The sequence below is a fragment of the Balaenoptera ricei genome, chromosome 2 (assembly GCF_028023285.1).
Source record: "Balaenoptera ricei isolate mBalRic1 chromosome 2, mBalRic1.hap2, whole genome shotgun sequence".
NCBI lineage: Eukaryota > Metazoa > Chordata > Mammalia > Artiodactyla > Balaenopteridae > Balaenoptera > Balaenoptera ricei.
The window spans coordinates 30,941,885-30,958,811 of NC_082640.1; positions in this window are offsets into that span (position 1 = coordinate 30,941,885).

Here is a 16,927-nt window from a genome sequence, read left to right on the forward strand (position 1 = left end):
CTACCTTGATGTAGAAGCAAACTTAGGTCAGATTCCAGTTCTGCCTCTTACAAGATGAGTGGCCTTGGACAAGCACTTTCCCCCACTGTGTTTTCCTTCCCTCACTTGTGCAGTGGGGCATAGGCCTTGCCTTGCACAGTTACTCTCAAGCAAGACCTGAGTGTGAGACTACTTTTTAAACCATAACATACTATACATCAGAGAGATGATTTTACTGTTGTAAACCAAAAGCCTGCAAGCCACACCAGAGTTGGACTTGAAATGGCTTCACATTTACACGTATAGCTCCCATGTCACTGCTTCCTGACTCTAACCTAGTCGACTAGACCCTCCGTCCTACACCTGGAAGGACTTCAGTAGAACAGCCTTCAGGATTGGCTTAATCCAAGCACTCCAGTTCCTCCAGGGCCATGCCGGTAGTGTCACGTCATCTTCATTTCCCTACACAGGGATGAACAAGGGAAGTGAGGAAGATTCCCTTCCATAGCTCTCTCAAAAGGAAATGACATGTACACACTACTATATTTAAAAGAGATAACCAACAAGGACCTACTGTATAGCACAGGAAACTCTGCTCAATGTTCTGTAATAACCTAAATGGGAAAAGAATCTGAAAAAAATATATATATGTATATATACATAGCTGAATCACTTTGCTGTACACCTGAAACTAACACAACATTGTTAATCAACTATGCTCCAATATAAAATAAAAAATTAAATAAAAGAATAAATAAAACAAATGGATTTTAACATTTTAAAAAAATCATAGCGTTAAAAAAAAAAGAAATTAACCTACTGGAAAACATAGGTAGAATAACACTGTTCGGCGTAAATCACAGCAATATCTTTTTAAATCCCTCTCCTAGAGTAATGGAAATAAAAGCAAAAATAAACATATGGGACCTAATTAAGCATAAAAGCTTTTGAACAGCAAAGGAAACCATAAACAAAATGAAAAGACAACCTACTGAATGGGAGAAAATATTTGCAAATGATGCTACCAACAAGGGATTAATTTGCAAAATATACAAACAGGTCACACAACTCAATAACACAAAACAAAACAAAACAAAAACCCAAACAACCCAATCAAAAAATGGGCAGCTATACATATACATATATCCCCATATCTCCTCCCTCTTGCGTCTCCCTCCCACCCTCCCTATCCCACCCCTCTAGGTGGTCACAAAGCACTGAGCTGATCTCCCTGTGCTATGTGGCTGCTTCCCACTAGCTATCTGTTTTACATTTGGTAGTGTATATATGTCCATGCCACTCTCTCACTTCGTCCCAGGTTACCCTTCCTCCTCCCCGTGTCCTCAAGTCCATTCTCTACGTCTGCGTCTTTATTCCTGTCCTGCCCCAAGGTTCTTCAGAACCATTTTTTTTTTGGGGGGGGGGAAATATGGGGATATATGTATATGTATAGCTGATTCACTTTGTTATAAAGCAGAAACTAACACACGATTGTAAAGCAGTTATACTCCAATAAAGATGTTAAAAAAAAAAATGGGCAGAAGACCTAAATAGACATTTCTCCAAGGAAGACATACAGATGGCCAGCAGAAGACAAATATCATATGATATCACTGATATGTGGAATCTAAAATATGACACAGGGACTTCCCTGGTGGTCGAGTGGTTGAGAATCTGCCTTCCAATGCAGGGGACGTGGGTTCGATCCCTGCTCGGGGAACTAAGATCTCACATGCCATGGGGCAACTAAGCCTGCATGCCACAACTACAGAGCCCACGCTCTGGAGCCCGCATGCCACAACTAGAGAGCCCACATGCCACAACTAGAGAGAAGCTCACGCGCTGCAAGGAAGAGCCTGCACACTGCAAGGAAAGATCCTGCATGCCGCAACTAAGACCTGATGCAGCCAAAAATAAGTAAGTAAGTAAATAAATAAATAAATTTTTTTTAATTGAGAAAATGTCTGAAAGTTAATCTGTAAAAAAATAAATACAAATAAAAAATTTAAAAATATGACACAAATGAACTTATTTACAAAACAGAAACAGACTCACAGACATAGAGAACAGGCTTGTGGTTGCTGGGGTAGGGGAGGGATAAATTGGGAGTTGGGGATTAGCAGATACACACTACTGTATGTAAAATAAACAACAAAACCTACTGTATAGCACAGGGAACTATATTCAATATCCTGTGATAAACCATAATGGGAAAGAAAAAAACTCTGATAGACGGTAAGAGGAATATTTGAGATCACCTGATAATCTGGCTTTCTCACAATTATAAGAGAGCTTAGTTGATGTGGTTGGAGCCCAAGCTAGTGAGGAACACAGTGGGTCTTTGGTAGAGTCGTTGCTGCTCCCATCACAATGGCAAAGTGCAAATGGGAAGCGTTTAATACCATTTGGGGTTGGGATCGAAATCATTTGTGCCACTGAGTGGGGAAAAGTGTAACTACAAGAGCTGTCACAAGACTGTCCAGGGTATTCTCTAAAGCACTGCATCTCAAAATTTAAAGTGCATATGGATTCAGTGGCAATCTTGTCTAAAATACAGTTTTTAATCCAGTAGCTTTTGCATTTCTAACAAGCTCTAATGAGCTGCTCCTGTGGGGACACACTTCACGCAGAAAAGCTCTAAACAACTAAGGGCTGACAGCGGGAGACTAGCACGATTCTGGCTGGATCTGGTCATCCTACTAACTCACTGGAAGTTTAAAAATGTAGCTTTTGATCTAGAGAATTGATTACAAACATGAAATTCTAACTAAACAAAGTGCTCTGAAATCATTCATTCATACTCTTTAGGACAGAGCTAACGGATCTCAGTTGGAGGAGAGACCACCTCCAAGGGGGCATTCGGAAATGTGTAGGGGTCATCATGGTTGCCATGATAACATGGAAATTCTACTTGGTGCCTGAAGGCCCAGGATGCTAACCGTCTGATAATGTGTGCGATAGCTCTGAACAAAGAATTGTCCCACCCAAAATGCCAAGAGAGCCCCTCGAAGATACCTGACAAACCCCAGTGGAGACAGATGCTGGGCCCATGCCTGAGACCTCAGCCAATCAGTTCTTTGAACACCTTTTTTAATTTATAGTTTGGAACAGTTGGCCTTTCCCATGTGTTTTAGCTTATCTTTTTAGAATTTTGGCTGCTTTTGGAATTTTCCAGTGGGAAGAGAGGCCCATGTGTGGTACCATAATTTGATAGAGTCGTGGCTCAACAGAGGATGAGCTCAACAGAAAAGACTTCAGGAAGTCCTACAGAGTCTGGATCCATCGATATTCTGAAAGAAAAATCAGAAAAGGGAATGTCCAGGGTCCCCCTTGAGATGGCATTTTCCAGTGCTACTGTTGGGGTCACCTTGCTCCAAAAATGGCGCTATGACCAGTGTGCCCGACTCCAAACACAAACAACTCCAGGGCTTAGGGTCTATCAAACTCCCAGCACATTCTTGAGAATTCCCTAGTGGTCCAGTGGTTGGGACTCTGCACTTCCACTGCAGGGGGCCGGGGTTTGATCTCTGGTTGGGAAACTAGGATCCCAGAAGTTGCATGGTGCGACCAAAAAAACAAAAACAAAACCAAAAAAACCTCCCAGCACATTCTTCTTCCACAAAAGGAAGAATCCCACAGTCCTCAATTTGCTGGCCATCGCAAGCTTTCCTAATGTCAAACAGATTCTGACCTCCGATCCCAACAGATAATGTCAAACTTTAAAATGAGCATATTAGAAATTCTTCTGGTGTCTGAGCTGAGATAAAAATAGATGTAGATAAGTGAAATAAAATAGGGGAAAAAAGGAGTGACAGGGCAGGGTTAGAGAAGGATGATGCAGTGAGACATTTTTGAAGGTAAGGAAAACCCAAATCAACACAGTGTGGTAGAAAAGAGGCCTTCACAACTGTTGTTTCAGAGACTAGTAAAAAAAAAAAAAAAAAAAAAAAAAAGATGAAATACTGGATGCAGAGATAAGTATATTCAATACAATAAAGGGAAAATAATGTGTAGCTTTTCAAGCTTCCATATTAAGTTCAAGAGTTGGGAAACTTCTGAAAGGGTTTGGGAGGGTCAGTGTGATTCAGTCTGGAGAAGATTTGTTCATCCTGGCGTGGTCTGCGGGAAGATAGGAAGATGGGAAACATCTTCAGCTCCCCAGGGGAGCAATTTCACTGTGTTGAGACCGCCCAAGACCCCCTCACCGCATTGCGATGCCCTGAAGGAGACACTCTGTCACCCATTGCTACGCTCTGACAACTCTAAGATGGGTAAACACTTAATCTGATAAAAATTAGTTACAGATATGCACCCAACATAGGAGCACCTCAATACATAAGGCAACTGCTAACAGCTATAAAAGAGGAAATCGACAGTAACACAATAATAGTGGGGGACTTTAACACCTCACTTACACCAATGGACAGATCATCCAAAATGAAAATAAATAAGGAAACAGAAGCTTTAAATGACACAATAGACCAGATAGATTTAATTGTTATATATAGGACATTCCATCCAAAAACAGCAGATTACACGTTCTTCTCAAGTGCGCACGGAACATTCTCCAGGATAGATCACATCTTGGGTCACAAATCAAGCCTCAGTAAATTTAAGAAAATTGAGATCATATCAAGCATCTTTTCTGACCACAACGCTATGAGATTAGAAATGAATTACAGGGAAAAAAACGTAAAAAAGACAAACACATGGAGGCTAAACAATACGTTACTAAATAACCAAGAGATCACTGAAGAAATCAAAGAGGAAATAAAAAAATACCTAGAGACAAATGACAATGAAAACACGACGACCCAAAACCTATGGGATGCAGCAAAAGCGGTTCTAAGAGGGAAGTTTATAGCTATACAAGCCTACCTCAAGAAACAAGAAAAATCTCAAGTAAACAATCTAACCTTACACCTAAAGAAACTAGAGAAAGAAGAACAAACAAAACCCAAAGTTAGCAGAAGGAAAGAAATCATAAAGATCAGAGCAGAAATAAATGAAATAGAAACAAAGAAAACAATAGCAAAGATCAATAAAACTAAAAGTTGGTTCTTTGAGAAGATAAACAAAATTGATAAGCCATTAGCCAGACTCATCAAGAAAAAGAGGGAGAGGACTCAAATCAATAAAATCAGAAATGAAAAAGGAGAAGTTACAACAGACACTGCAGAAATACAAAGCATCCTAAGAGACTACTACAAGCAACTTTATGCCAATAAAATGGACAACCTGGAAGAAATGGACAAATTCTTAGAAAGGTATAACCTTCCAAGACTGAACCAGGAAGAAACAGAAAATATGAACAGACCAATCACAAGTAATGAAATTGAAACTGTGATTAAAAATCTTCCAACAAACAAAAGTCCAGGACCAGATGGCTTCACAGGTGAATTCTATCAAACATTTAGAGAAGAGCTAACACCCATCCTTCTCAAACTCTTCCAAAAAATTGCAGAGGAAGGAACACTCCCAAACTCATTCTATGAGGCCACCATCACCCTGATACCAAAACCAGACAAAGACACTACAAAAAAAGAAAATTACAGACCAATATCACTGATGAATACAGATGCAAAAATCCTCAACAAAATACTAGCAAACAGAATCCAACAACACATTAAAAGGATCATACACCACGATCAAGTGGGATTTATCCCAGGGATGCAAGGATTCTTCAATGTACGCAAATCAATCAATGTGATACACCATATTAGCAAATTGAAGAATAAAAACCATATGATCATCTCAGTAGATGCAGAAAAAGCTTTTGACAAAATTCAACACCCATTTCTGATAAAAACTCTCCAGAAAGTGGGCATAGAGGGAACCTACCTCAACATAATAAAGGCCATATATGACAAACCCACAGCAAACATCATTCTCAATGGTGAAAAACTGAAAGCATTTCCTCTAAGATCAGGAACGAGACAAGGATGTCCACTCTCACCACTATTATTCAACATAGTTCTGGAAGTCCTAGCCACGGCAATCAGAGAAGAAAAAGAAATAAAAGGAATACAAATTGGAAAAGAAGAAGTAAAACTGTCACTGTTTGCAGATGACATGATACTATACATAGAGAATCCTAAAACTGCCACCAGAAAACTGCTAGAGCTAATTAATGAATATGGTAAAGTTGCAGGATACAAAATTAATGCACAGAAATCTCTTGCATTCCTATACACTAATGATGAAAAATCTGAAAGAGAAATTAAGGAAACACTCCCATTTACCATTGCAACAAAAAGAATAAAATACCTAGGAATAAACCTACCTAGGGAGACAAAAGACCTGTATGCAGAAAACTATAAGACACTGATGAAAGAAATTAAAGATGACACCAACAGATGGAGAGATATACCATGTTCTTGGATTGGAAGAATCAACATTGTGAAAATGAGTATACTACCCAAAGCAATCTACAGATTCAATGCAATCCCTATCAAATTACCAATGGCATTTTTTACGGAGCTAGAACAAATCATCTTAAAATTTGTATGGAGACACAAAAGACCCCAAATAGCCAAAGCAGTCTTGAGGCAAAAAAATGGAGCTGGAGGAATCAGACTCCCTGACTTCAGACTATACTACAAAGCTACAGTAATCAAGACAATATGGTACTGGCACAAAAACAGAAACATAGATCAATGGAACAAGATAGAAAGCCCAGAGATTAACCCACGCACCTATGGTCAACTAATCTATGACAAAGGAGGCAAAGATATACAATGGAGAAAAGACAGTCTCTTCAATAAGTGGTGCTGGGAAAACTGGACAGCTACATGTAAAAGAATGAAATTAGAATACTCCCTAACACCATACACAAAAATAAACTCAAAATGGATTGGAGACCTAAATATAAGACTGCACACTATAAAACTCTTAGAGGAAAACATAGGAAGAACACTCTTTGACATAAATCACAGCAAGATCTTTTTTGATCCACCTCCTAGAGTAATGGAAATAAAAACAAAAATAAACAAATGGGACCTAATGAAACTTCAAAGTTTTGCACAGCAAAGGAAACCATAAACAAGACGAAAAGACAACCCTCAGAATGGGAGAAAATATTTGCAAATGAATCAACGGACAAAGGATTAATCTCCAAAATATATAAACAGCTCATTCAGCTCAATATCAAAGAAACAAACACCCCAATCCAAAAATGGGCAGAAGACCTAAATAGACATTTCTCCAAAGAAGACATACAGACGGCCACGAAGCACATGAAAAGATGCTCAACATCACTAATTATTAGAGAAATGCAAATCAAAACTACAATGAGGTATCACCTCACTCCTGTTAGAATGGGCATCATCAGAAAATCTACAAACAACAAATGCTGGAGAGGGTGTGGAGAAAAGGGAACCCTTTTGCACTGTTGGTAGGAATGTAAATTGATACAGCCACTATGGAGAACAATATGGAGGTTCCTCAAAAAACTAAAAATAGAATTACTATATGACCCAGCAATCCCACTACTGGGCATATACCCAGAGAAAACCGTAATTCAAAAAGACACATGCACCCGAATGTTCATTGCAGCACTATTTACAATAGCCAGGTCATGGAAGCAACCTAAATGCCCGTCGACAGACGAATGGATAAAGAAGTTGTGGTACATATATACAATGGAATATTACTCAGCCATAAAAAGGAACGAAATTGAGTCATTTGTTGAGACGTGGATGGATCTAGAGACTGTCATACAGAGTGAAGTAAGTCAGAAAGAGAAAAACAAATATCGTATATTAATGCATGTGTGTGGAACCTAGAAAAATGGTACAGATGAGCCAGTTTGCAGGGCAGAAGTTGAGACACAGATGTAGAGAATGGACATATGGACACCAAGGGGGGAAAACTGCGGTGAGGTGGGGATGGTGGTGTGCTGAATTGGGCGATTGGGATTGACATGTATACACTGATGTGTATAAAATTGATGCCTAATAAGAACCTGCAGTATAAAAAAACAAACAAAACAACTAATACTAAACTTTCATTGGGTTATTTGTATGGAAATATGTTAATATAAATGTTTCAGACATTACATGAAATTTCTAAAAATCCAAACAAACAAACAAAAAATTAGTTACAGAAGTAAAATCATGTGTGTGTAACACCCATAATCATGTGTTTGAAGATGCTGATTCTCGAGTGGCTGACCAGCTCCCTGACACAGGGTTCCTGGAATGCTGGAAGCGGGCAGTGGTTCAGGGCCTTGAGCACAGCAGGGCTTTCTTCCTCTGGAGGAGAACTGGCCACGCTGATGCTGACTTGCCTTCAAGGACCAGGAGCTTCCTGTGTTGGTGAATCCTCTCTTAAAATGGTGTATGGGGAACTCTGCTCAATATTCTGTAATAACCTAAATGGGAAAAGAACTTGAAAACGAATAGATACATGTATATGTATAAGTGAATCACTTTGCTCTACACCTGAAGTTAACACAACATTGTAAATCAACTACAGTCCAGTATAAAATGAAAAAATTTTACAAAAAGAACAAAGAGGAGTTAAGGACTTGGTTGTGGTGATGTTTTCACAGATGCATACCTATCTCCAAACTCATCAACTTGCATATATTAAATATACAGCTTTTTGTAAATCAGTCATACATCAGTAAAGTGGTTTTAAAAAGAAGAAAAAACATGGTGTGTGGACGTTCTTCTGGAAAGGTGCCGCAAGCCCCAGTATAAGAGAGTGAGCAAGGATGTCCAGGACTCCTCCTACAGGAAGGCAGCTGTGAGCCCTGGAAGGAACCTCGGGGCAGGAGAGCCACACGGAGAGGGCTGTGTGTGCTTTGCTCTGCTCCTCACACTCACTCCCTTAAGCTCCGCTCCTGAGTTACAGCAAGTGTGAGTGCGTGTGCACTCACATGTGCTTCCTTCAACCTATAACCTACCTTCAGCGACACTTGCCACAGCTGGGATGTGTGGAGAAAATGTTGTTTCTCATTGTGTTTACACAGATTTCCTGCCTTCCTCAAGTACCTGTTTGCAGGGAAACAGAGCAAACAAACCAACAGAACCCAACTAAGTGGCCCATGAGGTTTAAAGCTTAGAGGCAATTGATTCTGTAATCCGTTGCTTGGGCACTGGCCAGCCTCCCCTGTTTCCATCTGTTCGAGTGTCCTCTTGTGAGATGGTCCTCCTCTGGGTCCTGGTGGTACTCCTGGCTGTGTGGGCACTGGGCTCCCTGCTTGCTTCCGAGCTGAGGGCTGCGGCTGCTCATTCCTGGGGGGACCTGCAGGTTCCCACCTGGGAGTCATGGCCCCCAATGGACCCAGCTTCTCTTCCATCTCGCTGGCTGAGCCCCTCCAAGAGCTTGCAGCATCTTCCCTGCACCTCCTTCGGGGCCCCTGCAGCCTGGCCTCGCCCCACCACCAGGACTCAGGGTGGCCCGGCGGCTGTCAGCTCAGGGCCTTGCTGATGGGGATTGGAAAACTCTCTCGCTGAGCTCTGGGCTCTGTGCTCTTCAGGAGGCTGGGCCCCTTCATGTCAGCTCAGGGGACCCCACCCAGTAGCCTCTTGCAGAGCCCGTACGTTCTACACCCCTTCCTGCTGGAGCTTCGTGAGGACCACTCGGCACCAACATCAGACTGACCACGTAGCCGGACCCTTCTTGCTCTCTCCTACCACCATCTTTCAGAGGGGAGGAGCTGGGCTTCCCTTTACATCTCTTCTGTGAGAGTTTCCTTGCACCAGGTTGAAGAAAGCCCTGAGGCCCAGCAGAGATAGATAAAAGGACCCTCTTCTCTCTTCACTTTAGGAGATGGTTTAAGTTCCAAGTCAGGTCTAGGCCATTTGAATGGCCATTCAGCGAATCGACCAAATGCACAAAGCCTGGATTTCAAGCCTAGCATCATGCGAAAGAGGGCACATACATGCTCTCTACCCCGGGCAGTAAGCCTCTTGACTCTACTTCAAGATGAGATGACAGAGGTTGAAACGAAATATGGCTTAAGGACAAAATGCACTGGTTTTGTATTTGTAAAATACTGCTTTAATTACAGCTGTTTTATAGGGTCTTTCAGGGGAAAACAAGACCAAGCAACAAAGAAATATATAATTCAGTAGCTTTAATGGGTAAAGAGAACCATTTTAACACAAGGCTTTCTGCATCATAAATTAGACATGAATCATATTTTGCATATTACCTGTGTGTTTGACCATGCCTGTACAGCTAGAATACTGGTTGTTACTGGCCCATGCATTTGCATTTTCCAGTTATTCCCCTGTCCTCTTTTCAACCTCCCACAACGAATTTACGTTAACTTTCAAAAAAAGAAAATGAGTACTTGAATGTCAGGCCAAGTGACTTGCATTCTAGGATGTATTGTAACTTCCAGAGCACTGAGTCAGCAATCTAATGGTTTAGACTGCATCCTCCTGACAGCTGTTTCTTTCTTTCAGTGTAACTTCAGAGAAAAATATCCAGAGGGGATTTGCTGCCCTAGATCTATCAGGAAACATATTTAAGATATTCTGTAGTTTCATAATACAAAAAGGGTTACAACTTCAGTAATAGTTTATCTGAACTCAGGCAAAAAGGTGTTAAAAGCACGCAACAGATACCTTGTTTCATACCAGATTCAAAGAGATGTTGCGTGGGAACAGCAGAAGGTGAGAAATGTTTCCAATACTATTTTAAGGCAATCGGGGAATAAAAGAATTAGAAAGAACCTTTCAGTATTATCTGATTCAGATCCCCGCTTCCGCACCTATAAAGGAGCTTCCTTACTGATTTCTGGCAGGCGAGTAGAGCTGCTCAAAAATCAGAAAGTCTTGGAATTACAGTCAGTGACTGCAAGAAGAGCCAGGTCAAAAGGTCTGGTTCCATCAGGCTCAGCCTGAAGTCCAGGACTTGGGCAACAGGCCAAATTGGGACTGAAAGGCAAAACCAATCCCCAGAGAGGAAGAGTGATCCAGATCAGCTTCCAGAAGCTGGTGGCTCCAGCAGGCAGGAGAGCGTGGACGGCAGTTTGCATTCACGTGGTAACTCTGACGGGTCTCCTGACACCAATTCTAATCCCCTCAGTAGTAGTTGCTTCAGATGTAAAGCAACTACTAAGAAGATAACTAAAACCAAAAACAGTCCAAAAGTTGGCAAAAGAATGAAAATGATACACAAGGAAATATCTACTTACTACAAAAGAGGCAGTAGAGGAGGAATAGAGGAACAAAACATAGAGAGTTGTATAGAAAACAAATGTCCAGATGGCAGAGATAGTTCCAACTAGATAAATAAAAACATTAAATGTGAATGGATTAAACACTCCAATCAAAAGTCAGAGATTGTCAGGCTGGATTTAAAAAAAAACAACAACAACTATGATCCACTTTAGATTCAAAGAGGTTGAAAGTAAAAGGTTGGGAAAGATATATCATGCAAACAGCGACTGTAAGAGGGCCAGAGTGGCATATTAATACAAGACAAAATACACTGGAAGAAAAAAAGTTATTAAATGGGGAGGGACTTAACATTTTTAAAAAAGTAACGTCCATAGTTTACATTAGCATTCACTCTTTGTGTTTTGTACAGTTCTACATGTTCTGACAAACTCATATTGTGTATGCACCATTACAGCATCACACAGAATAGTTTCACCACCCTAAAAAGTCCAGTACTCCACCTATTAATCTCTCTCCTCTTCCCCCAAACCCCGGGCAATTACTGAGTTTTTTACTGTCTCTCTTTATATTTTCTAACTCTTTGTTAAAAGCCTCTAACTTCTCGCTCTGTTCATGAGTTTTTTTCTTGAGTTCTTTGATCATCTTTATGATCATTACCTTGAACTCTTTCTCAGGTAGACTGCCTGTCTCCATTTCACTTAGTTCTTCTGGGATTTTATCTTGTTCCTTCATTTGGAACATGTTCCTCTGTTGCGTTCTAGGACATATTGTAACTTCCAGAGCACTGAGTCAGCAATCTAACGGCCTCATTTTACCTAACCCTCTGTTTTTATTTCTGTGTATCTGGTAGCTTGCTTACATATATAATGTCCTTTCTTTCTTTATGTAGATCAAAGTTTCTGACCTATCAATTTCCTTATCTCTGAAGATCTTTTTTTTAACATTTCTTGCAAAGCATGTCTACTGGCAACAAATTACCTCAATTTTTTTTTCTTCTGCGAAAGTCTTTCTTCCTCCTTCACTTTTGAAGGATAATTTTTCTGGATATGAAATTCTAGATTGGTATTGTTTTTCTTTCTGTACTTTAAATATTTCATTCCAGTATCTTCTTGCTTACATGGTTTCTGAGACGTTAGATGTAATTCTCATCGTTGCTCCTCTATAGTTAAAAGTGTTTTTCCTCTTTGTCTCTGGTAATTTTCTTTCTTCTGAAGTCTACTTTGTTTTATATAAATAAAGCTACTCTAGGAAAAGATGACTCCAATGGCATTCAAACTGTTCTAAAGCACAGAGGAGGAAGGGAGCCTTCCTAATTTATTTCCTAAGTTACTGCATTATGGCTTCTAAAAGCTGATGCAGGTGGCTCTCACACAGATATGCACACTCACAAAGCATCCCTATTTTAAAGTCTTACTTATGAACTTAGTTACAAATCTCCAACATATACTTAAAGAAAATGTATTACAAGAAACACACAGTATTACTAAGCAAGGCTTAATTTAAGAATGAAAAAATCCTTTGATTTAGGAACTCCATTTATTAATAATTAAGAATGAAAGCCTTACGATTACCTTAATTCTACGAAGCCATTTGAAAAATTTGCATTATTTGAAAAGACTTTCAAATACTGTAGCAGAAAGAGTAATTTATTTTTAAATAGATAGTATCAAGGTATGTTTAATGATGGAATGGTCTCTCTGTTTTCAAAAATATTTTGATTGGAAGGCAAAGCCCTGAGGGAGTGGTTTGCCCTGGAATGCCCAGCAAGAAAATAGTAACACTATTTGGCACAAAAACTAAGCAGAAGTTCAGGGAAGGGAGAAAAAAAGATGGGAGGGAAGCAGAATATAGTATATATGTTTGAGCAAACTGGGTAGAATCCTGAGACTCTTGGAGAAATATGCCAGTTAGAAATTCCCAACTGTGTGAGTTGACCAAAGAACTTTACTATTCAATTTACGGTTGGTGTGGCACCACCTCGACCCTATAGAAAGATCTGCATGTGAGGGGCTTTCTACCAAAGAAAAAAGATAGGTTGAGTTTCTCATCTGGCTGAAGGAACAGAGAGCAGAATACGGTGAGGATTGAGGGAAACAAAGGAGCTCAGTGATTCAGCCAGAGCAGAGAATCAGACTAAACTGTGGGGCCCACAGAAATCTTGGAAAGGGGTTTGGGCTTCCCTCCAGGTGTGCAATGGGGATTTGGGTCAATTTTTTTGTAAATCTTAAAATACAGAGTGACCTCAACTGAAATCTGCTTTATGTTAAGAATATACATGATCTATTTGCGATTCTTACTGTGTCAAAATACGCATGCATATGCAAATTTAGTGTACTAATTTCAGATGGATTAAAGATGAGAGTTCTACAATGAGAATCTGTAAGAAGGAAACAGGGGTAAATATTTTAAATAATACTTTATAGGTAAGAAGCTTCCAAGGATGACATCAGACTCAAGAAGCCAAGTAGGAAAAGATTGATAAATCCAAGGACATAAAAATTAAGCTCCTTTGCACAGAAAAAGAAAAGTACAATAAAAGCTACAAAAGATAAATTTGGGCAAAATATTGGTGATACACGATGATCAATGGTTACATCTTCCTAGTAAACAAAGTTTTACTGAAAAGTAAAGAATAAACATCCCAATAGAAAAAGAGGCAAGCATCTCACAGAAAAACAAATACAAAGTGCAAATATAAACACATGAAAAGATGCATAATTTCATTCTAAGGTAGGAGATGAAAAATAGAAATAATAATGGTGGGTGACAGGTTTTTAAAAATGCATTATACCTGCTGTTGGTGAGGATGAGGGGAAACAGTCACTCCTATGTATTATTCATTGGACAATATGTCAGAATAATCTTCTTGGAAGACAATGTTCCTTCTCACAAGAGTACACAGAGGTGTAGGATAGTTTGAGTGTGCCAAAGCAGGACAGCAGTGAGTTAGGCACTCAGGCTCTGGAATCAGCCTGCCAGGGATCAGATGTCACCTCAGCAACTTTCTAGCTGTGTGACTGTGACAAGTTACCTTACCTACCTGAGCCTCATCTGTGAGGTGGAGATGATGTAGTCAGCTCATGGAACTGTTGTGAAGGTTAGGTATACTTATACAGACTAGAAGAATGCTTAGCACATAGGTAGCAATCATTGCAACATTAGTATAAAGAAAACCTCCAACTGCTTCTCAGCAGCGAGCTGTTGAAGGAAAACATGGTACAGAAGCTCAGTGGGCACCATGTTCCATTCACAGGATGGAGCCAACCTACTTTGACTAGGAGACTAGTGTCTCCACTCCGTTAAATCCTGGATATCACAACTTTCCACATTGCTTCATTTATTGTGGCAGCATTCTAGTAAGAATTCTTATCTGGGAGTAAGACAAATGGCAATTACAAAGACAGGTATTTTCTTACACCGTGGCCATTGAGAGTTGGCTCTTTTCTTGTGCTTTCTGCCTTGGAGCTGGGTTTCTCAACAGTGGCACCATTGACATTTTGGGGGCCATCATTTTTTGTTGGGGGCCTGTGCTGTTCATTTTAGCATGTTTAGCAATATCCTTGTCTTCTCCCCACTTTATACCTGTAGCACCCCCAAGATCTGACAACCAAAGAGGCCCCTAGATATTGTCAAAGGCCCCTTAGTGAGGGCTGTGAAACCACCCTTGGTTGAGGATCAGCGCTTTAGAGGCTGGCAATGGAAGAAGAGGCCTGTCGCCTCTCTGCCTAGTCACAAAAACAATCCTCGCATGAGAAGAACTTAGGGAAACACTTCCTTCCTAAGGATGAACTCAGACTGCACTGCCTCTGAAAATTAACGTTTGGTGAGTGTGTGTGTGTGTGTGTGTGTCTGTGTCTGTGTGTGTGATTATTTGACACAAACAATACATGCCCAGTTATCCATTGGGCGCTTGGGTGAATAAGTAAGCATAGTGTCCATTTAATCTGGAGCAAAGTCCTTGAAAGGGTCTAGATTTGGAGTCCCCAAGTCCCACTTGCTTCTGAAAGTCCATTTTTATTTTTAACAGGTTTTTTTTTTTTTTGGCCGTGCCACACAGCATGTGGGATCTTCCCCGACCAGGGATCGAACCCGTGCCCCCTGCATTGGGAGCACAGAGTCTTAACCACTGGACCGCCAGGGAAGTCTGAAAGTCCATTTTTATTTTTAATTTTATTTCATTAATTATTCTTTGAATCAGCAATATATTCACGTGGTTCAAAATTTTAAAGGTATAAATAAGTGTAGAGTGAAAATTTTACTTCTTGTAAACTTGTCTCCAGACACCTGGTTATTTCCCATGAGGCAGCCACTTGAACGGTTTCTTATTTACACTTCCAAATATATTTTCTGCATACATGAATATATTTCTCTCTCTCTTTCCCCCACCTCTTTTTTTAATAAAAACTGGCAACATGCTGGACATGCTGTTCTACACCTTCCTCCTTCTGCACCTTCTGTGCATACATAGCACCCATTCACTGCTTCCTCCTTCCTAACAGAGCTCTGATTTTGTGCAGTTCTTTTCCCCCAACCCCTACCATGGGACCCCCCACCCCCACCCCATGTGCCTTAGTGGAAGTAGATTCCACCTCCAACCTGGTGGTTGGTCAGAGGGTGGCCCATACTCATTGCCCTAAGTCAGTTCAGAAATGGGCATGAGACCCTATTCAGGTCAATGAGCAAGCTGAGAAGTTTGCCAGGCCCTCCAGGAAAGATCTTCATTTTCTTTTTTTTTCTTTTCTCTGTCAGTCTGACTTACTTCACTTAGTATGATAATCTCTAGGTCCATCCATGTTGCTGTAAATGGCATTATTTCATTCTTTTTTATGGCTGAGTAGTATTCCATTTTATACATGTACCACCTCTTCTTTATCGATTCCTCTGTCGATAGACATTTAGGTTGCTTCCATGTCTTGCACTGTAAATAATGCTCCTATGAACACTGAGGTGCATCTGTCTTTTTGAACCATGCTTTTCTCTGGATATATGCCCAGGAGTGGGATTGCTGGGTCATATGGTAGTTCTATTTTTAGTTTCTTAAGGAACCTCCATACTGTTCTCCATAGTGGCTGTATCAATTTACATTCCCACCAATAATGTAGGAGGGTTCCATTTTCTCCACACCTTCTCCAGCATTTATTGTTTGTAGACTTTTTGAGGATGGCCATTCTGACCAGTGTGATGTGATACCTCATTTTAGTTTTGATTTGCATGTCTCTAATAATTAGCGATGTTGAGCATTTTTTCATGTGCCTGTTGCCCACCTGTATGTATGACACTTTAATATAGTCCATGGCCAGGCCCGGAGTCGTGCTGAGCCAGCTTATATTTTAGGATAATTCTGGATAAAGTCATTTTCTCAGGAGCTACACTGCCTGGTGTGGTCCACCTTTCCCATTTGTTGTTGTTGTTATTTTATTTCTAGCCAGGAATTTTTGCAAGTGTAGAGAAGACCCTACTATAACATGCACCCACGCCTGTTTTCTGTCATCTGCAGCAATAAAAATCCAAAAGGCCCCAAGACCACGAGCATCCAAAAGAAACAAATGAATGGGGGATTGTCCTCTGGGCGGCCAGCAGGGCTCTAGCATAAAAGGCCACTTGTACCAGCCCCGTTCACGATCAGCTGACTCCGCTGTACACGCTGAGCAACAGTAACTCTTGAACCTGCCTGCTCCTGTCTGCAACAGTCTCAGCAGGGAACTCAGACCAATTAAACATCCAAAGACACCCTGGGTACCAGTCTGCCTGGGACCAAGTGCACTTCACTTCTTTGCTGATTATACCGACTGACCTCAGACTTGCCCAGA